General features: G+C 29.0%; 1 pseudogene; it reads right to left on the reverse strand.

The window, feature by feature from the left end:
• Positions 1-1,466: 1,466 nt before the first annotated feature.
• LOC117908961 lies at positions 1,467-3,088 on the reverse strand (annotated as a pseudogene).
• Positions 3,089-7,591: the final 4,503 nt, after the last annotated feature.

The raw sequence follows: 7,591 nt of genomic DNA on the forward strand, positions 1-7,591 counted from the left end.
AAAACCAAATCAGATCAGGTTTGTTTACAATCAATTTAAGTTAATTTAGTTCAAATGACTGATGACATTATTTTTAAAAATAATTAAAATCAACTTGAGTTTAAAATCTAAAATTCTAACTCAAAATATAAGAAATGCATTTAAAAAATAATTTAATCATAGTATAACAATAATAAATTACTTCAATAAAGAATATGAAAATGTATATGATCATAAATATTAAAAAAAATTTATCAAACACTGAACAATTATAAATCATAAAAGATAGGAGTCTTAAAATATTTGATTTAGCTTTTATCATTTGGAGACTAGTAGACCAGAAAGCAAATTTATAATATTTTTAAAACCTAATCTACCTTTCTATATTCTTTGAAAAATCAAATCTATTTAATTGATTTTGGATGGATGTGATTTATTTATTTATTTATTTATTATTTTTTCTTGCACCTATCGTTGAGCTGGCTACTTTATATTTTGTTATATATATATATATTTATTGTCACATGATTTATAAAATATATATCAAATAGGTATTGGGAGAAGTGACATGATATTTTATATCATATTACCTATCTTGTAATCAATAAAAAGATACTCTCTATTGTCTTTTGCAATCACTTCAGGTTTCATTAGATTATTTAAAGTTAATACCACTTGAAAGAAATCTTTTCCTCACCTACTTGCATTTTCCATATTCCTAAATCACTTTCATCAATTTGCCCAAATCATTTCTTCATTCACCCAAAATTAATCCGTTGAAACCATCAATCTTATAATATATATATATATTTATCATAGTAATCACTTTCTTTTCCTTTATGTAGATACAATGGTTTTATCGTGTCCTATAAGATTGTAGGAGTAAATTGAAGTCTTATAGTGTTAAACAAACTCTTTTATTTAATATGATATAACACAATTTTAAATTAACAAGTTTGACATATCTTTTTTTTAATTTTAATAATTGATTATTTAGAAAGAAAGAGTTATTGTTAATGTTTAAATATTTTTTGATATAAAATAAGGGAGAGATGATGAGATGCTCGTATCTTTGTTCAATCACAAATTTCTTTCTTACTAATGTCTACACGTTGATGTATCACAAACCTCAAAATAATTTTTGTTTTTTGTTGCATAAGGTGTCTTTTATTTATTCCTTATAAATGAGGGATGTATGAAGGATTTTCATTTTACACCTTTGTTTTACCTTTTATAACTAAAAATATTTATAAAGATATTTAAAATTTTTTATTTTATAATTTAATTTCAAAAAACAACAATATAGAAAATCTATCATGCCATATTTTCTATCAAAAATATTATTCTAAAATTATATTTTGAATAAAATAATGAATTTGATGCATTTTTCAACCATATATATTTAATTACCGTATCTCAAATCTATTATCCAAATAAGATTTAAAAAAAGAAAAAGAAAAAGAAAAAGAGGATGGAAGCAAAAAAGGTAATACTAAATTGAATATTTTCAAAACATGAAACTACTCTCCTTATTAGTTGGGGAGTGAGAAAATCAAAGGAGAAATATTTTCTTCATTGCTACATTTCTACTTCAGAAACATACTTTTCTGCAACAATATTTCTTTTAAATCAAGAAAGATCTCCGGCGATTGATCATTCTTTATCCAAAAGTTGTTGCAGTTGCTGGACAAAATTATCGATGTAATTGCTCATAAAGCCCTGGCCTGTCAAGGTCTTCTTCCACTTAGCATGATTCTTCCTCACTAAACCACCCACCTCACTCTCTTCATCCATCACTGATCTGATGGCTCTGCACAAGCTCTTCTTTGAAAACCACCCATTTTCTTCCTTCTCAATCTCCACTGCAACTTTTAGCACTTCCGCCAATTGCCTAGTGTTCAATATTTGGTCAGGGAGTTCCGGTACCAGCACTATTTGGGGTTCACTGGTCAGGGACTCCCACATTGATCCAAAGCCACAGTGGCTCACAAAACACCCCACTGATGGGTGGCTCAGTATTGAGGGCTGCGGCACCCACCCTCCATGAACCACTCCTCTCCCTCCGACCCTCTCTTGGAACCCCTCCGGTAAGGCCTCTTCAATGGTGGCAGCTCCTGTCGGTGGTTTTAGAGCTACTAGGAATGGCAGGCCTGTTAGCTCTAATCCCAGGAGTAGTTCTTGGAACTGGTCCTTTTCCGGGAAATTTTGGCTTCCAAATGCACAGAATATTACTGAACCAGGCTTAAACCCACTCAGCCACTGCGCCCACCGGTCCTCTGATGGCGTGGGTAAAGGTTTGGGCAATACGGGGCCTGTTAGGAGCACTGGTTTTCCATACTGGCTTGCAAGGTAGTCACAGAAGGCCCCTTCGATTTCATGACATGTTCTTATAGAGATGGCATCACAGCATTTCATGCCGGTGGTGAGGCGTTGATACAAGTTGACTCCTTCCCCAAATGGTGCATACAGGAATTTCACCATCCAAGCTTCATGGGGCGGAGCACCACAGTTGAGGAGGGGTAACCAGGGGGTGGCCCAGCTGTAATTGGCCTGTCTTTGCCAACTTGTCCACCCGGGACAGGGTGGCGGGCAAGGGCTGCTGCACAAACTGCACTGTAGTATATGGACTTGATGCCTAGTTTGGAAGCCAAAGCGGGAGCCCAGTAAGGAAAATCAAAGAGCAAAAAGTCTGGCTTCAAGGCACGTAGGGCTGCCTCAACTTGGTCAGCGGTGCGGTCCATGGCGGTGACGAGAAGGTGATGCATGAAGAAGGGCACATCGGAAGCAGTTTCAGCGCCGGGAGGGAGGCCATCAACATGTGGGATGGTGAGGGGATGAAAAGTGATGAGAGTAGGATGAAGATTCAGATGCTGCAACTGGGATTGAACCTTTTTGGGCAAAATGAAGGTGATCTTGTGGCCCCTCTCAGCAAGCTCGTTGGAGAGATGGAGGTAAGGAGTCAGATGACCAAAAGCAAACCATGGGTACATGGCTATATGCAATTTTGTGCTCCTGGCCATGGCCATTTTCCTTCTTCTTGGTTGGTTTATGGTTGAAGATTTCGGTTGCAACTTATATATATGCCATCATGGGGTTGAAAGAATTGTGTTGTTTGGTTCACGGGAAAGAATGATCTCTTCTCTTAGCATGAAAGATAATTAGTTCTCGTTTGTTAAGTCATCTACTGGTAGACACCGTAGCTGCACTTCCATTATTGAAAATAGTGAATGATGTTGTCATTCCATGTCATGTGAGAGAAAGGGCCAAAAATCAAATAAATAACGCATTTCCATCTTCTTGTTTTGTGTTTCCATGTGGTGCTTGGGGTTTGAACAAACAGCGAAGAAAATGTTTTTATTTTGGGTAGGCATTGAAAAGAACACCCAAATATATATTTTTTAAGTCCTATATATATATATATATATATATATATATATATATTTAATTATCATAGTGCTATTTATTTGTATGATTTTACTTCCATCCACTTGTTTCTACTCTCATTTGATGGCATAAATCTTGAATAATCCAGATTTGAAGTTATAATACAAGGATACAAGTGTATGATGCAAGCATACGTATAAACAAATAAATTAATATAGGTTGGATGCAAGTCAATTTAATAGTTTGGTTTATTCTATTTTTTAAAAGTAATCAAAATCAATGTGGATTTAAAATTTAAAATATATTTAATATTTTTAACTCAAAATATAATAAAATATATTTAAAAAATAATTTGAACGTAATGTAATAATAATGATTGACTTTAATAAAATATATAAAAATGTATATGGCCATAAATATATATATATAAACTTATTAATTATTGAACAATTATAAATTACAAAAGGTAGAAGTCTTTAAATATTGGTCTCATTTAGCTTTTCTTCATTAGAGATAAGGAAATCAAAAACCAAATCAATAAAATCAAATTTTAAAATTCTTAAACCTAATCCACATTTTGTATAGTTGTTGAAACTCAAGTTAATTTGATTGATTTTGGTTGGATTAGATTATTATTATTTTTTCTTTTACTTGCACCCTTGCTCAAGTCAATGGGCTGGTTGCTTTATATTTGCATGATTTATGAAATATATATCAAATAGGTGGTCGTATGAGAAGTGATAAGTGATTAGTACAAAGATATTCTCCGTTACTTTTAAGATTATGTTTGGTTGTTGGAAAATTTGAAGGAAAATATGAGAGAAAATTAAAAAATAAAGAGAAAGAAAAGAAGAAAAGAAAAAGTGAAACAAACTTAAAAATAAATTTAAAATATTAACTACTTCAAATTCATTTAATTTATTTTATTTCTTTAAAATAAGGATTAAATAATTTAAAAATAAATAAATTTATAACTAATTTTAATTTATATTTTATTTTCTTTGATATTTTTCATAATATAATCAAACATGGAAAAAAAATCATTTTCTTTAATAGGTTTTCTTTCATTTGTACTTCCTGATAATCAAACATAACATAAAGTTAATATCATTTGATAAAAATCTTTTCCTCTCCTCATTTTCCATATCTCTAAATCACTTTCATCAACTTGCCCAAATCATTTCTTCATGCAATGAAAATTAGTTTGTTAAATTAGTTTGTTCAAAAGTATCTTCATCTCCATTTGTATAGTATAAAAAAAATTATCAAACATTGAAGAATTATAAATCACAAAAAAAATGGGAGTGTTAAAATATTAATTTGATTTAGTTTTTATCAATTAGAGACCAGTAAATCAACAAGTGATAAAATCAAAATTTAAAATTCTCAAAGTCAAACCAAATTTGTTCTGTTGTTGAAAACCAAATCAATTTGATTGATTTTGGCTGGATTAAATTTATTTTATTGATTTATATCTTTTTCTACACCTACTCATTTTCCATATCCTTAAATGACTTTCATCAACTTGCTCAGATCAATTCTTCATGCAGTGAAAATTAATCTAATCTCATAATCAATATTATAATATACATGCATGAAAAGAGTTATACTATTTATTTCAAAATAGTGTTTTATCTAACTTTGGATTCAAAATGAAAATCTTCTTAGTTTGGGGAAAGGTAATGACCGGCTTTGAATCTAAGGGTTCTCATGATTTTAAAAGATATATATGCATATGGTTAAGAGAAACTTTTATATATATATAATACTAAAAACTTTTTCTTCTATTGGATATGATATATCATAATTACTTCATGTAACGTTCTTGTTGTCCTCTAAGATCGATTACGGGGGATAAACAGACATATAATTCATATAATTATAGAGATTTTGAAAGTTTGAGGTAACTTTCTCAATGACGAGAAAGGAGTTGGGTTGAATCTTCCTAAAAAATACCTGATTTCTATAAATTCATAGATTCTACAAGATAATGGAAAATTTTTCCATAGAATGCTTGAAAATTTTGCAGTTAATTTTATAGTTTTCATATACCGTTTCAAGCCAAGATAAGAACTCACATTTATAAAAGAGAGATATAAAACAATTATGCTTAATGCGATTCTAAATTCCTTGAACAAAAAGGCAATAATTAAAAATATGATTTCAATATTTTGTCTACAAAGATGACATATGTTTGTAATAAAATATGACAATATTTTCAATATGTTAATATATAATATGAGACTATGTGTTCTTCATTCACAATTAGGATGATAATGGTATTTTTAGATACCCACGCGCCCCATTGCCCCATTTTATAACCTCTAATAGGACAGATTTTGAAGAAGTATATTTGAGAATTTTTTAAGCCACATTGGGTTTGGAATGATTTTGAATCTTACCTCATCCCATTCTACTCTATCCCATAATATATAATTAAATAAAAATAAGATAATTAATTTTATTTTCATTTTCCCCATTTTTAATACATATAAAACAAAAATTGACATCTTAGGGATAGTTGTCTTTGATACAACACTCACTTATTCTTCTTAATGAATCATCTCAAAACCATATTGAAACTTATTTGATTAATTACTAATCCTTACCTTTCTAATTAATTAAAAAGACTTTTTAAGAGCCTTTTTGAAAGGTTTATAAGAACTTTCAGATTAAGAGTTTATCATTATTTTTTAGAATTTACTATCAAAAGTATTTGGATTTGGCTAATATAGAAGTGTAATTTTCTTATAGCTATCAAAAATATATCATCAATCAAGTGATGTCATATAAACATTTATAGATTTCATTTTTTGTAATTCTATTTATTTGTACCTTTATATCTTGGTTACATTCATTTATACATTTTTTTCAATGGTTTACATCATATTATATATATTTAATAGCCCAAATCTTTTATTCCATAGGTACCACTATGGTACCTTAGCATTTTTCTAAATATTTTTCTTTTGTTTTTGTATGCAAACACTTTAGTCATGTGTATGAAACCTATTATTAGAAAATTACAAATTTTAGGGTCTTATAATTTTTTTGAGAGGAAAAAAATTCATACGGGGGCTTAGCATTCCATGTTGGATATTAGACTGTCCGATTAGGTTTCCTTTGTTTTGCATTGGAAGTTCACTAAATCACCCATGATTACTTTTAAGCATCTTCTATTCACCTTTTCAACTTTTATGTAACTAAAATTCACTTTCAAACCATTACTTTGGCCCAAATTCAAGCTTATAATCATATAATTACATATAAAATATACCTACTCGAGTCTTCAACTTAATCTTCGAGATATATAACTTTCATTAGAAATTATTGACTTATTTGACAACTATTTTTTATAACAGTTTTCTATTCTTCAAAATAAAAAAAATAAGAAAAACGTGTTTAACAACCAAAAATTGTTTACTATTTTTTGTTCTTAAGAATAGAAAATAAAATTAAGTATTTTTAGAAAAAATGTTTTACAAAATAACTATATAAACATATAGAATGATTAAAAATAAAACATTAAACATACAAATTATTTTTAAACATATTTAAAAATATTAAAAATATGTTAAAAATATTTTATATTTTCAAACAGATTTTTATTTTATAGAATAATTTTTAAAAACTGTTTTAAAAAGCAATTATCAAACAGACCCTAAATATTTTTTAATAAGTGATTTTTAAAACAAAACTACCACTATATCAACATACAAGATACAAATTAACAACTTAAAACTCAAAGTAATAAGGACAAAACACATGGCTTTAGGGGTGTTGTAGGGGAGAGTGCCCTTTGATTCAAGAAAATGAAGTAGCAAAGCAGAGGCAAATAAGATGATAACAAGAGTATATGCATGAAGTCCTTATACGAAAGAGATTTTTCATATAAATAAATGTGAAGATATATCTAGAAATGTTATTATTGGAATGGGAAGGTAAACTTCACTCCTCTAATTCTCACGTATTTTTATATATGAAACATGAATTTCATATTATGTTACCATTTTCGTCCTCTAAATGATAGCTAATTTCTTTTTTCTCCTTTTAATTGATGTATGATTTTCTACTCCGAATCTTGTGGTAGACAATTTTATAAAAAAAATTAGAATTATTTGACAATATTATAAAAAAATAGTTTTGGAGAATGGTTGATCATAAAAATAGCTTTTAATTATTTTTTAAGAACAAAAAACCTACTCTTAACTTACCAATTTATATTTTA

The sequence above is a fragment of the Vitis riparia genome, chromosome 19 (assembly GCF_004353265.1).
Source record: "Vitis riparia cultivar Riparia Gloire de Montpellier isolate 1030 chromosome 19, EGFV_Vit.rip_1.0, whole genome shotgun sequence".
NCBI classification, from domain to species: domain Eukaryota; kingdom Viridiplantae; phylum Streptophyta; class Magnoliopsida; order Vitales; family Vitaceae; genus Vitis; species Vitis riparia.